The 15,692-nt window shown below is 40.3% G+C and overlaps 1 protein-coding gene and 2 long non-coding RNA genes across 3 annotated transcripts in view; 1 reads left to right on the top strand and 2 right to left on the bottom strand.

Annotated features, from left to right (window-relative positions):
- Window positions 1-15,692, bottom strand: part of LOC109082430 (vesicle-trafficking protein SEC22c-like) — a 166,843-nt gene that overhangs the window by 6,313 nt on the left and 144,838 nt on the right. The gene's annotated exons all lie outside the window — the stretch shown is intronic.
- On the bottom strand, window positions 991-3,492 carry LOC122142319. The gene is made up of 4 exons (XR_006158527.1): window positions 3,260-3,492; window positions 2,943-3,178; window positions 1,505-1,631; window positions 991-1,389 (listed from the first exon to the last, which is right to left on the bottom strand). It is a non-coding gene; the product is annotated as an uncharacterized LOC122142319 (long non-coding RNA).
- LOC122142322 lies at window positions 12,999-13,791 on the top strand. Its single transcript, XR_006158530.1, has 3 exons — window positions 12,999-13,342; window positions 13,437-13,501; window positions 13,600-13,791. It is a non-coding gene; the product is annotated as an uncharacterized LOC122142322 (long non-coding RNA).

Here is a 15,692-nt window from a genome sequence, read left to right as displayed (position 1 = left end):
CGTTGCCCCACGGCAACACTATACTAGATATCCAATATCCCCACAACCCACAGATTTATAATCGGCCGTGTTTTGTCATTATCTGATCAAGTTTGAAGCAAATCGATTGCGCCCTTGAAAAATAAGATGCTGAATTCAAAAGCATTTGTGAAAATGGACACACTTCTCCTGCTGGACAGTGGGTGGCGCTATAAACTTTGACTTAATAGTCACCTTCTATGCGATCGGGCCATCATACAGCTCGAACCTTGTCACTTGTCACTTTAATCAGACTTAAGATATTTTTAAGAAGTGAATTTTTTTTTTTTTTTTTTTGCACTAAAAAATCTTTTAACTGCACTGTTGTTCACTTCATTGATTTGCACTATATCTGTCATTTACCTTGCGCTGCTTTATTTAACTTTATTTTTAACTTTTATTTTTATTATATGTCTTTTTTTTTTTTTTTTTTTAATTCCCTTATTGTATAATTGTATCTAAATTTTATATTTGATCTAGTTATTTTTTTACGGCTTTTAATGTTAATGTTATCTGTATGCACCGGAGTCTGAGAGTAACGCAATTTCGATTCTCTGTATGTATGTACTGTACATGTGGAAATTGACAATAAAGCAGACTTGAACTTGAAATAATATTGTTCCATTTTGGTCTGATTTGCATGAACATGCACCAATCATTTGGTTTTCATTGATAAAATATGTACTTTCTTTAAGTCAAAATACTAATTGAAGACTCAAGCATATCAGTTCTTACTGTAAAGAACAATAGAAAAATCACAATCAATTGTAAAATGTTAATGTGTACATTTGCAGGGGACCAGGGGCCAAAGAATCTTACAAACCTGACTTGGACATATACTTTGTGGTCAGGGCACATCTGGAGAGAAAACTATTGACTTGCTGTACTTCTTCACCAAGAGTGGTTCCGGCACCTTCTTGGTTCCTTGCATTCCACAGAATCTACAGGAAGCAGTGGACTTGTTAAAACAGGGTGGACAACAGGGTGATCAATATTGATACATATCCCAAGGTCACCAGCTGTAGAGGACAGCACATAGGGGCTCATGTACAACTCAGAACACACTCCTGGGTTGTTGTTGGGTCACAACATCATTCATTGTGGTACTTTACGTTAATTGCTGGCTACATCAAAATGTAAAAGTTGTTAAAAGCATCACCTCGCATTTTGTATTGTGGGCTTTGGCATGCATCACGGACAAGCAATGTCTGATTTTCTGAAGAGGCTGAAGATGAGTCAGGACCTCTGACACCTTCTCCAGGTGTGGCACATAACGGCAGGTCACATCCATGGACAAAAATGCAGCATCCTGGAACTCTTTTTGGAGAAACATTGGATATGCAAAGATTTCTCCTCTATACATATTCAGACCTTTTGGAAAAAAAAAAGAAATAAGTAGAGAGCACATTGCACACTGAAGAATAGGCTTCAGATGTTTCATCTACAAATATTTTTGTGTATTTTATATAGCAAGACCAATACCAACCTTTGAGGAGGAATCCATGCCTGCACACAGCAATTTCTACACCTTCTTCATCCAACTTGTTGGCCTGCTTTGAGGTCTCTCTTGCTGCTGTCCATTGGGATTCCCCACACATTGCTCTTCCTGCCGTCTACCAAAGTAAACATTTAAATAGAAGGGCTGCACGCTCAAACACACCAACAATTACAGTCTGATTAGATTTGGTCTTTGATTGCCTGACCCATCTTCCATCTGCAAATCCCTTGGAGTATAACAAACTAATTGAAATTATTTGCCATTTAGCATGCAGGAGGATATTTGCAAAAGTCTAACTTTGTCAGATATTGTGTCAGACATACTGTATGTGCGGCGACCAATACTATAGATATTACTGTGCCCTCTGGATTAAATCTAGTTGTATTTTTTTTCATCCAGCTCTGCAACTTCACTCTTTGGGAAAGTCTGATTGCATTGCTAACCTCAGCAACCTGCCATTGCCATCTCAACACCTGATCAAAGATTCCCTCATCCAAACATCTAATTTTACTTCCAATTGTTGTAACATAAAATAAGCCATAGATACCTGCTGCTCAGCCTGATTGAAACTTACCCTCTTGACAGCCCCCCGGCCTTCCTCAACAAAACTGGACACCTCAGAGTCTTTGGATTAAAAACACTCCATCAAAAAACCCTGGCTCTTCACTCCTACAACAAAACATATTCTGGATAACCACTGTAGTGAGTTTTACATAATAATAATAATAATAAAAATAATAATAAATTATAATAATTTGGATAACCACTGTAGTGAGTTTTACATAATAATAATAATAATAATAATATTATATTCAACAGCTACAGTATCAATAGATTAATTTTATTTATTTAAATGAGAACTATATTATTATGATGTTAATAGCAAGCACAGACATACATTGGCTGTTTTTAATGTGTACACAAAACTCACTGGTTTGCTTTCTGGAACCTGTAGAGTTTTCTGTTGCCATCCACTGAAACAGCCACCATTTCAGGACTACAGGCTGGACAGACAAATGGCTCTTTTTCCAGAAGTTGGTCCTCTTCAGAGTTGCAGTACACATATTGCAGAAAGCTCCTCTGAAAAGCATCTGCATTCACTTTGCCAGTCTGAAAAACTATTTATAGAACAGCTTTAAATGACAATGAACTACAAGGTCACCCCATTTATGTTTTGTCACTTTGCCAGTCTGAAAAACTATTTATAGAACAGCTTTAAATGCGCTCTAATATGGTCTTCAGTTCAGTTCATTTTTAGTAACCTGAAATATTACAGCCACTTGTGGAACTTGAATTCATTTGTGGGTATATTTGAATTTGTGCCTTGTTTGGACTCAAAGACTCTTTTTGCCATACTGTCCAGCCTTACATCTACTTATAATAATAACGAACGCATTTGTCTTTCAGCTTAAAAATTTGTACACACTCTTCCAAACCGATTTGTTCTCTGGTCCAACATTGCTGTGAAGGCTTTCACTGACATTCCTGGAGCTGTTGTCTTCATAGCTTCAAAGGAATGGAACAGATCTTGGTGGAAGAGTGTCTGTGCTTGCATGGTAGCGGGCCAGTAACCACTCCTTACAAAGTCACTGACTTCTGGAGCCCATTGCTTATTGCAATGTTTGCATGTTAGCAGCACCGGAACGTGAAGATTATAACGGCCTGAGAGCACATGAAAGACAAATAACTAACAAGGAACTAAAGTAATATGTTAGATAAACAATATTTTTAACCCAGTCCTACCATTTATGCAAACGAGTATGATGGATCTAGCAACAGAGATTGCAACATCACCAGTGTCACAGGAGCATATATTTTGAGGAAAGAGCAAAGGACAATCAGGATGACATTAAAGAATGTTTGGATTGTTAGCAAGTACTTGGAAAACAATGAATAATTTAATAATTGTGTGTTGATGAAGAAATGCAAATCGACTGAAAAAGAGACACCAACCTTGTTCACAGATGATGTACTTATCATCATGGAGTTTTTCACAAACTCTGTTGGGGTAATGTATTTATAAAAGCCATTTATGGTGGTCTGCCTACTGTGCAGAGTGTGGCGTTTATGTACCAATTGATCACACTCTGCACAAAACCACTCTGAGGGCAAACATTCCCTGCAACGTAACTCATTGTTTTTATTTGAAGCATACCATATTATGAAAAGTGTTTTTAAAGTAGTTTTTCTACTTACCAGGATTTTGGTAGCTAGTACATGAAGTTGTGATGGTGGAACTAGCACATGGAGAAGTACCAGCACCAACTGTTTAGACGGGTGAAACATAGGCATTAACTAACTGGAGTTAATTAATTACACATTTGTGAATAACAAGAATGAAACTTGCCTGTATCTCTTCAACAAATGCATACCCGAGCTGAAGAACAGCTTCTAGTTTGTTCTTATTTCCTTTTGACATTGTACTTAAACAGAAAATAAAGGTGTCAGTTAGATCTGAGATCTGCCTGCAACTCAAACTTGCTGACTATTATAACTGAATGGAAAATTTGGACCACATCAGTGATATGAGGGTAAAGGTTTCATTTTCCGGTAGAGGATAGTGGTGTCTTGACTATTTGCAGGAGAATGCAGATTTTCATTACAACCTTTGGTTGTAACTATAATGATATTTCTGTATTCGAACTGTTTATTTTACCAAGGCTACAATTATGTCACCTCACATATTAGCTATTATTATCATCAACAGATTCAAGGTTTTTTTTTTTTTTTTTTTTTTTTTAAGCAATTACTGTTTTTCAGCTGAAGACAAAGGGTCTAGTCCAAATCTTGCTTAATTTCCCTTTACATTTTAATCATTTAGCAGGTACCTTTATCCAGTGCCACTTACAAATGAAGAGAGTGGTGTAAGCAATCAAACCAACAATGTGCAGTTTAGGTAAATGCACTATGTATGATGATGACATTAGAAATCAAATATCTTGGGGATAGAAGTCTAATCTAACCCTACAGTGTCATGCATCTGAAAGCAACTAGTAATGTCTGCGCGTGCCTGAATTATTCCATGCGCACTAATTGCTCCACATTATTGACCCCTGGGGGGTCCCATAGGCTTAGGCTAACCATGCCACTTTAGCTAAAAATGTTAGCAAATACTAATTCAGTCTGTTGATTTGTAGTGCTGTCATCAGCCATGTCTAAAAGCTGAAGACCCATGTCAAAACATAATAAAAACTGTTTTTTATTCAGGGTTTTTCCTGGGTCAAAATTGGTCTTCGGTGGTGGCTGACCGACATGGTCATCCACACACAGCAAAGAGTACCCTAGTACCCACATGATCCGCAAGCCCAATATTGACAATAAATGTTAAATTTAAAATAAATTTTAAATAAATACAATAAGAAACAGAAATACAATAAGAATAATAACAATTTGTGATTTTTTTTTTCTTATCCTATTTATTCATGAAAAAAAACGATCACTGTCAGGCTAGATAGTAAAAGAAAGCGATTACAACATATTTTACATGTAATCATCATCGATACCAAAGTATATTTGAAATGTCAAAGGTATCACAATTTATCTATTTACAAATTATGCAATTATCAGACACAGATATTACCTGTCACCCTCACTGTCATCCTTTCTTGCCCTCTTTGCAAAAAAGCTGTGATTTTTCCACGACTGGCTTTCATTGTTTTGAAAGATAAAATCCTTTTTTGATAGACCTGATAATTATTTTAGTATAATCATGTCAATTAAAAAGTAGCATTAAAAGCATATTGTTAAAAGGTGTAATAGTGTTATTTTTTACCATATAAAATTTAATACAATTAGCAGCTAGCTAGCAACAGCTTGCTCCAGTCTCACTCCAGTCTATCTTTAAAACTAAATGATTTTTATAGGTAATTTACTACACATTGTCATAGGCCTATACATACTGTGGATTATTAAGGCTAAATTTTACTAAACACTCTTGCTGAATGGGGTAAGCACACTTAATTTCTCATTTCAGATGTGTGTATGTTCTTCTAAGTAATGATTTGTTATACACCGATTCAGACACTGACGGGCAGACCAATTGGCTTTTTTTTTACAACCAGACCATTATAAATGATTCGGCTCAAAGGAGGTCATTAGGTGAGCGAATCGAACGTTAGCGGACGTGTTGTGTGGGAATCCTGGCTGTTAGAACATCGCGAAAGATTTGTCAACACAGACACACACACAAAAAAACACTTCATAACTGGATAGATTTTTTTTTTTTGTTTTGTTTTTTTGCGTTTAAAGTTATGTCAGCTGCATGCGCGGAATGCTTGTCACAAGTTGTAAGAGAAGAAAAGGGATTTTCTTTTTTTGACTGCAATTCACACCCAGCGGTAATTCAGCAAAAATATTCTCCGAATGCACTACGTGAAACATGGATTCGGTCTTCCGACCTTTAGGATCAGTTGATTTTGATGCGAGGGAGGGAGCAAAGACAGAACTGAAGACGGAGGGCCCTATCATACACCCGGCACAATGCGACGCAAGTGTGTTTGCTAGTTTCAGTCCGGCGCCGTTCTCATTTTCCTGTCCAGCGCCACGTCGTTTAATTAGCAAATGCATTTGCGCCCATTTGTGAAACCCATGGGCGTGTGCTGGTCTAAAAAAGAGGTGTGTTCTGGCGCATTGCTATTTTAAGGAGCTGAAAATAGACTGCTCCATAGACCAACTCAAACCATGGTCTAAAGTCTGGCGCAATGTTTTTTCTTTGTTATTTAAAGAGCGTGTTAGTATAGGCGGGTCCACAACGCGCGTACACACTGCTTATTAAACACAGGGACGCACAGCAGCACAAACATGCCAAATATTAAAAATTAAAGGATTGCGATGCATAAGATTTTTTTGTAGACTAATTAAATATAAAAATGCCTACGAGTCATAATGGATAGTCATCGCATGTATCAGAATTAGGCTATCTATTTGCTTGCACACGAGCAGCCCTTCATCTCGGAGACGCGTTTTGGCTTTGCGCTTTCCAAATTCCGCCGTGTAAATGGCAAATCTGTCATGGCACGAGCGCAACTGGCTCTGCGTTGGAAGATGAGACTGATTAGTTTATTGTACGTTACGCACAAAAAACACCCATTGCTCATTAAGAGAATAGGGACAACCCGTTTAGACCATGCGCCTGGGCACGCCAACCGTTTTTTCCGTCGTTAAACTAGCAAAAGTGCATTGGGACACGCCCTGAGTGCACCTGCGCCGTGCGCTTTACACTTTGCGTTTAGATAGTTAAAATAGGGGCCGGAGAGTGCCCGCGCGGAGGTAAGGCGCTGTGCTCGTTCTCTCCGTCACTCCGTCTGTAGCCTGCTTCACTCACAAAACCCAACTACAGATCAAATAAGGCTTTGGCGGGACAAAAAATCGTTTTGGCGGCCGCCAAAAAATGTTAAATGTAGGAAAAACCCTGTTATTTATTTCAAACTGCAACAGGCATACAGTAGAACGTGGCATTGAGCTCTGGTGAAATGGGGAGGGGCGGAGGCACTGTGCATATATTTTAAGGGGGATTAGCACGGACTGATTTAAGTGATGCACCAAACTCATGCGGTGAAGACGCCACATAAATACGGTGCTGGGAATGAATTGGGTGAGTAATATGTGTGTATATATAGTCATTGTGCGGGGTTTTCAAGTAATAAAGGGAATGGTGTGCAGTGGTTTTAAGAAATATGTATTTGTAGATCGTAAGCGCTCCCGAGAACCCCGGTAACCAGAGCAGCCTGGGTGTAAAATGGGTGTTTTAAAGGTATGATGTGTTTGTTTATTGAAGGGTTTAAGTTATTTTTTGTATGATTATGTGAATTTAAGTGATGTATGTGAATTGATTTATTTTTGTTTTTTTGTAATAGATTTCCTCGGTTTTGATTTAATTTGTCCTAATTTTTGGTTGAATAATTGGGTTATTCAGAATTGATTTGTTCTTGAGTTGTTTGGTTTTTTTTTCTTTAAGAGATTGCTGTTTGTGTCATGCCTTCCTGAGGAAGGTGGATGGTTAAACTAGATTTTAGAGCCTTTGTATCAATAAAAGGAGTATTTATTAGGACCTTTGTGGTTCCTGGTGATTAATGAAAGCACACACACAACAGAATTTTGGCGACGAGGATGGGAACCCTAATTTAGGTGTACCTTCCTTTTCTTTCTTTCTTTTTTTTTTCTTTTTTTTTGAGGACAAATTAAATCAAAACCTTGGTGAAGACGGAGGCGATTGTCAAATAAAGGCCAAGGACTACGGCACAGAGGATCAGCTGCAGAAGAGCTCCAGGATCAGCTGCTCCAGGATCAGCTGGCAGATCTAAAGAGGAGACTAGCTCGGGAGAAGGAAGAGAAAGATAGACTGGCTATTGAGAATGAGAAACTGTTAAGGGGTGCTGTAATGGACAGTGGGACTGTGCGGCAAGGAGGAAGCACAACAAAGGTAGAGGTGGTTTATGTTCCCAGAGAGAAGAGATGTAAAGTTTATACTGGTAAAGCTTCAAGTGTACCTCTGAGTGATTGGATTGAGGACCTGAAGAGTGTGTTCAAGGCCCGTAACTTTACACCAGATCAGGCAGTTGATTACATTTGGGAACATCTAGAGGGTGAGGCAAAACAGGAAATTAAGTATAGATCTAAGGAAACACGGTCCAGGCCAGAGGGAATTTTTGAAGCTTTGCTTGAAGTATTTGGAAGTGCTCAATCATTTACTGCATTACAGAGACAGTTTTTTGAAAGGCAACAAGGGAAAACTGAAACTCTAATTGAGTTCTCACATGCATTAATGGCTTTGTTAAAAGAACTAAAAAGCTGTAACCCAAAAGGTGTGTCGGCGGAGGATGTAATGCTTCGGGATCAGTTTGCAGAGAACGTGAGAAGTAAGGAACTGTGTAGAGAGCTAAAAAGAATGATTAGACAGAAACCAAGTTTAACATTCCTTGATGTCCGCAAAGAAGCTGTTGAGTGGGCTACTGACGGGGTGAGGGTTTCTGAAACCTCGTTTGGGTCTGAGAACTTCAGTACTATAGATAGTGAAGCAGTGATTGCAAAACAGAGCCCTGATCCAATGTTAGTAGAGCTGTTTGGTATGGTGAAAAGTCAACAAAAGCAATTAAGTGATTTTAACTGAGAAAATGTCCAAATTGCAAGTATCTAATAGGCAACAGCAGGGAGTGCCACGAAGATTGTATTCCTTTGATCCCTCAGGACAGCCTATTTGTTTCAAGTGTCAGAAAGTGGGACATATTGGGCGTTATTGTAGTGAGATTGTGAACCCCAGTCAAGTATGGGGGCAGCAGAGACACCTTGCAGATGATGTATCCAATCCCCAAGCCCAAAAGTCTGGCCCGTTAAACTAACACCCTTTGCTGTGGAGAGCCACACAGTAAGCGAGGGGTCACCTGGCTCTATGGTTCAAGGAACTAGCCCAGAAATCTATAAACAATTGGTGGGTCAATGTCCAGTCACTGTTGTGAAGATGGGGGGTGTTGAAATAAATAGTTTTGATTGACACTGGCTCTATGGTTTCCGTGATAACTGAGAGTTGTTTTAAACGGCACATTGTTGGAAAGGATGTAGATGTATTGAAGGATTGTGGTTGGCTGGTGTTAAAAGCAGCAAATGGCCTTGAGATCCCATATGTGGGTTATCTGGAACTAGATATTAATATCCTTGACCAAATTCTTCCAAAACAGGGGGTGTTGGTGGTGAAAGACACATTTGATACAGAGACAAGGGAAAGGGAAGAAACAGGTTCCTGGGTTAATTGGTATGAATGTAATTCAAAATTGTCATGAGCTTTTTGAAGCAACAATTTGGGTCTCAATATTCGAAAAGTCCTATGATGCAGCAATGTGAAGCTTCTTTGAAACAGGCATTGGAAATCTGTCAATTGTACGATACACAAAATCAGTCTTTTGTAAAACTGTTGGCCCAAAGTCCAGTCAAGGTGCCAGCAGGTACGCTGCAATTGGTTTGTGCAGCGAGTGGGTACACTAGACTCATGCCAAAGGAGTCTTTGCTTTTAGAGCCTCTGACAGAGAGTGAGGGGAGCTTACCTGCAGACCTTTTAATGATAGGTTCAATAGTGTCCCCAGAAAAAGGACAATTGTTGGTCCCAATTATGAATGTGGGGACTAGGGATGTTATTTTGTACCCACATGTTCGACTAGCATCTGTTCATAGGGCTGAAGTGGTGGTCAGTGGAGGGGATCTTGATATTCAGTTTACCCCGGTACAGGAAGAACAAAAATTGTATTGTTTTTATTGAGCAGAGTAATGTGTCACAGTCAGGGGTAACAGCTGCTCAACAAGTTCAGGCACTTGATTTTCCTCTGTTGAGTGCGGAGCATGAAGGGAAGGCCAGGAGGTTACTGAATAAATATGCTTCTGTGTTTGTTGAAGGAAGTGGGGATTTGGGCTATACTGATTTGATTGAACATCAGATCCCAGTGGTAGATGAGGGCTCCAGTTTGTCAAAGGTATAGAAGGTTGCCCCCTACTCAATATGAGGAGGTTAAAGCTCACATTAAAATTACTTTTAGAGCAAAAGGAAATTAGGGAAAGTTGCAGCCCATATTCCTCACCGATTGTGATTGTAAAGAAGAAAGATGGATCAATTCGGATGTGTGTGGATTATAGGCAGTTAAATGCGAAAACAAGAAGAGATTCATATCCACTGCCTAGAATCGAAGAATCCTTAGATGCGTTGAGTGGAGCGTGTTGGTTTTCCACCTTGGACCTGGCAAGTGGATACAATCAAGTGGCAGTGGCAGAAAAGGATAAACAAAAGACTGCTTTTTGTACGCCGTTTGGCCTGTTTGAATATAATCGTTTACCATATGGTTTGTCCAATGGGCCAAGTACTTTCCAACGTCTGATGGAACGTATATTCAGTGATGAAAGTTTTCAGTCAGTGCTCTTGTATTTGGACGATGTGATTGTGTTTTCATCAACAGTAGAGCAACACCTGGAGAGATTGGAGAAAGTTTTGCAACGATTTCAGCATCATGGTCTCAAAGTTAAGCTCAGTAAATGCTGTTTTTTCCAACAAGAGGTACGTTATCTGGGTCATGTCATTACTGGTGAAGGGGTGGTGACAGACCCTGAGAAGATTCAAGCAGTAGCAGAATGGGCAAAACCTCAGACCGCAAAAGAGCTTAGATCTTTTTTGGGATTTGCAAGCTATTATAGACGTTTTGTGCAAGGATTCGCTAGGATTGCAGCACCATTACATCAGCTGGCTGCTGTTGGGGGAAATGCCACCGGGTAAGAAGCAAAAGAAAAGAGTATATTTGACTGGTGAAAAATTCAGACAGAGGTGGGATGACAAATGTGAAGAAGCTTTCCAAACACTGAAACGGAAATTAACATCTGCTCCTGTGTTAGCTTATGCCGACTTCAGTAAGCCTTTTTTTCTTGAAATAGATGCCAGCCATACAGGACTCGGAGCGGTGCTCTCCCAGGACGTTGGAGGTAAGCGGAGGCCAGTGGCCTATGCTAGCAGAGGTTTGAGGGAGTCCGAACGTAATATGGACAATTATACTACAATGAAGCTGGAGTTTCTTGCCATGAAATGGGCAGTAACTGAGAAATTTCGGGACTATTTAATTGGGAATAAGTTTACAGTGTTTACAGATAATAACCCTTTGAGTCATTTGAAGACTGCCAAATTGGGGGCTGTGGAGCAGCGATGGGCTTCGCAATTGGCCATGTTCGATTTTGAAATTTTGTACCGTCCTGGGAAGAAGAATGGAAATGCCGATGCCTTGTCCCGTCAAAAGTCAGCAGGAGCACGACAGTTGGCAGTGTCAGAGAGAGTTACCCCCACATTCAGGGGTGGTGGTGGACTGGAGGAGGGAGACAAGGGGAGTATTTTGCCACAGTCGGTAACTACAGTGGATGTTGGTTTCTGTTTTCCCTGAATTTCAGGCACAGGATCTGCAGAGCTGGCAAGAACAGGATCCTGTTATTTCCCGGTTGAAGTTTTACTGGAGTAAGGGGGAAGGGCCAGGTAAGAAAGAGAGAAAAGAGGAGTCAAAAGATGCACTGGAGCTGTTAAGACAGTGGGATAAAGTGGAAGATCATGAAGGCATCTTTTATAGAGTCATTGCAGATGCTGGAGGGGGCTGGGTAAAACAGCTCCTCTTACCCCAAGTCTTAAAGCAGGAAGTTCTTGGTCAGCTGCATGACCATCAAGGTCATCAGGGGATTGACCGGACGTTTAAGCTTGTACGTCAACGCTTCTATTGGCCCGGAATGTACCAGGATGTTCAGGATTTCTGCAAACATTGTCTTCGCTGTATTGTGTCTAAGGATGTTCAGCCTAAAGTAAAAACGGTGATGAATAGCATTCAAGCATCTAAACCTTTGGAGGTGGTGGCATTGGACTTTACATTGCTGGAACGTTCCCAGAGGGGAAGAGAAAATGTGCTGGTTATAACGGATGTATTTTCTAAATTTACAGTAGCCGTACCTACAGCTGATCAGAGGGCCATAACAGTGGCAAAGGTGCTGGTCAAGGAGTGGATTCATCGATACGGAGTTCCAGCCCGGATTCATTCTGACCAAGGACGATGCTTTGAGGCTGAAGTTGTGCAGCAGTTGTGTAGAATGTATGGCATACAGAAGAGCCGAACAACAGCGTTTCACCCCCAAGGTAACGGGCAGTGTGAACGTTTTAATAGAACTTTACATGATCTCCTCAGGGCCCTTCCTTCCGAAAAGAAAAAGAGATGGGATGAGTACTTGCATGAGGTATTGTTTGCATATAATACTACTGAAAATGCTACGACTGGATTTTCGCCGTTCTTTTTAATGTTTGGCAGGAGCCCCGATCTCCCAATTGACCATTTGTTGAGGGGTGGTACAGGGGAAAAGAGAGGAGGAGGTATGGTGGAGACCTGGGTGATCGAACATCAGCACAAACTGCAACAGGCTTATAGGCTGACACAGCGACGGTTGCAGAGTATGGCCAGGCAGAGACAAAGACAACAAGGGGTAATCCAAGATGCCAGCTTGAATCCAGGGGATTTGGTCTACCTGCGTAATCGCAGAGTGAGAGGAAGAAATAAAATCCAGGATGTTTGGGAGGATTTGCCTCACTGTGTGTTGGAAAGATTGGACCCGGACAAGGCAGTGTATAAGGTAGTTCCAGTGGATCAATCTCGTCCACCAAAGAATGTGCATCGTTTGGAGCTACGCCGGTGTGTGGACCCCTGCAGAAGGAGCCTGTATTGTCAAGGGAGCATCAAGGGACAGACTCAAGTACAAGCATGGTACCATCTGAGTCTGAGGAGGATTGGGAGGAGCTTCGGGTGGTGGTACAAGGGAATCTGTCTTTAGGGGTTGAAAGGAGTGTAGAAGAAGAAGTATCTTCCGGAGATGACGAGAAATTAATAACCACGGAGACAGACTCTACTGTTAGACGCTCCCAGAGGGCCACAGCGGGACAGCATAGTAATCCCTTTAGAGAGCCACGATCGGTGCAGGGGTATGGAAGCTGCAGCAATCCCCACAGGGTTTAATGATGGCTTAAGACCCCCTTCTAGTGAATTTGAAGCAATGGAGACAGTCTTAGATCTTTTGCTGCAAGTGATGCATGAATTAAAAAGAGTGAGAGGTGGTTAATGGTGGTTTTTAAGGATTTTGTAGGAAATGTATATGGTGAATCATCCGGACGATGATTTGACAAGTGGGGGGTGGATGTGGCATTGAGCTCTGGTTAAATGGGGAGGGGCGGAGGAACTGTGCATATATTTAAGGGGGATTAGCACGGACTGATTTAAGTGATGCACCAAACTCATGCGGTGAAGACGCCACATAAATACGGTGCTGGGAATGAATTGGGTGAGTATATGTGTGTATATATAGTCATTGTGCGGGGGTTTTCAAGTAATAAAGGGAATGGTGTGCAGTGGCTTTAAGAAATATGTATTTGTAGATCGTAAGCGCTCCCGAGAACCCCGGTAACCAGAGCAGCCTGGGTGTAAAATGGGTGTTTTAAAGGTATGATGTGTTTGTTTATTGAAGGGTTTAAATTATTTTTGTATGATTATGTGAATTTAAGTGATGTGAATTGATTTATTTTTGTTTGTTTGTAATAGATTGCCTCGGTTTTGATTTAATTTGTCCTAATTTTTGGTTGAATAATTGGGTTATTCAGAATTGATTTGTTCTGGAGTTGTTTGGTTTTTTTCTTTAAGAGATTGCTGTTTGTGTCATGCCTTCCTGAGGAAGGCGGATGTTTAAACTAGATTTTAGAGCCTTTGTATCAATAAAAGGAGTATTTATTAGGACCTTTGTGGTTCCTGGTGATTAATGAAAGCACCCACACAACAAGAAGTTATCTTAGGCTAATGTCAATGGTAGGATACCAGATGTGTTAAGAGCAGCCCACGTTTCCACTAACAACTCATTTTAACGCATTACGCTGCCATTTCGACACATGGCCCCATGTAATAGAAACACTGAAATAATTCCACACAATATAGTTAACACCGTGATCTCATTAACTGACCTGTTTGAAGATGTAACGGGACGCGCATCAGGTGCAGGTGAAGAGGCGGACTGAGCCTCGCTGGTGACGTCATCGCAGCTGAAGGTGACGCGTGGTATTTAGACGCATCTGCTCTCCACCGAAGTTCATGGGAAGGATTGGCGGATCATATGCACGCGAAATTGAACTTTGGCGTACGCATTACACGCAATTTAAAAGTGTAAAGTCGTGTTATTTATACGCAGATAGGTGAGAACGGGTTGCTTTGGGACACACTATCATTGCGTCTTTAAAGGAGCGCTCTGTCGCACCTGTTACACGCACCTGTCACTGTAAACTGACCTGTCAATCATCTTGTAACAATTAACATCCTCCACATTTAGTTTAATTTGACTTCCTACTGTACTGGAGAGAAAAGAAGAATGCGGAGAACTCTGCTCATATTTTCTGCATAATGATGCATTTAAAAGTTAATGACCAAATGGATGTTTATAAAAGTTCACATTGCTGTTGCAGATTAACTATAAAACAGATAACAAGAAATACATATTTTTAACCAGGTTAAATGCTGATTATTAGTAACTCAAACCCCTTTATGTAAACCTCTCTACCGTCGATCGCGCACCGCATGAACACATTTCATTACACCAAATACACAAAATAATGTTGTTTTTAGCAGCATCATATGACCCTTTAAAGAAGAAGCAACGGAGGATCGGTTGCCAACCTGACAGTAAAGCTCATTAATACTCAAAAACCATTATTCAACAGCTGACTGTCCCAAACTAATGACTAAAAAAGTATTTAATAATTGTTTGTGTGATATTTATTCCAAATAAAAAAGGAGTGTGGAGAAATGTTTTAAAAAAAAAATCAAACAGCAGGTTAAATGTGTTTTCCTGAACATCAGATCATTTAAGAGGATTTTAACATCAACATTGCATCTACAGTATTGTTCAAAATAATAGCAGTACAATGTGACTAACCAGAATAATCAAGGTTTTTTTCGTATATTTTTTTTTATTGCTACGTGGCAAACAAGTTACCAGTAGGTTCAGTAGATTCTCGGAAAACAAAATTGAGACCCAGCATTCATGATATGCACGCTCTTAAGGCTGTGCAATTGGGCAATTAGTTGAATTAGTTGAAAGGGGTGTGTCAAAAAAAAATAGCAGTGTGGCATTCAATCACTGAGGTCATCAATTTTTGTGAAGAAACAGGTGTGAATCAGGTGGCCCCTATTTAAGGATGAAGCCAACACTTGTTGAACATGCATTTGAAAGCTGAGGAAAATGGGTCGTTCAAGACATTGTTCAGAAGAACAGCGTACTTTGATTAAAAGTTGATTAGAGAGGGGAGGAAAAACCTATAAAGAGGTGCAAAAAATGATAGGCTGTTCAGCTAAAATGATCTCCAATGCCTTAAAATGGAGAGCAAACCAGAGAGACGTGGAAGAAAACGGAAAGACAACCATCAAAATGGATAGAAGAATAACCAGAATGGCAAAGGCTCAGCCAATGATCACCTCCAGGATGATCAAAGACAGTCTGGATTACCTGTAAGTACTGTGACAGTTAGAAAGACGTCTGTGTGAAGCTAATCTATTTTCAAGAATCCCCCGCAAAGTCCCTCTGTTAAAAAAAAGGCATGTGCAGAAGAGGTTACAATTTGCCAAAGAACACATCAACTGGCCTAAAGAGA

The sequence above is a fragment of the Cyprinus carpio genome, chromosome B24 (genome assembly GCF_018340385.1).
Source record: "Cyprinus carpio isolate SPL01 chromosome B24, ASM1834038v1, whole genome shotgun sequence".
NCBI lineage: Eukaryota > Metazoa > Chordata > Actinopteri > Cypriniformes > Cyprinidae > Cyprinus > Cyprinus carpio.
Note: the sequence above shows the minus strand (reverse complement) of the source record. Positions and strands in the feature narration are given on the sequence as shown.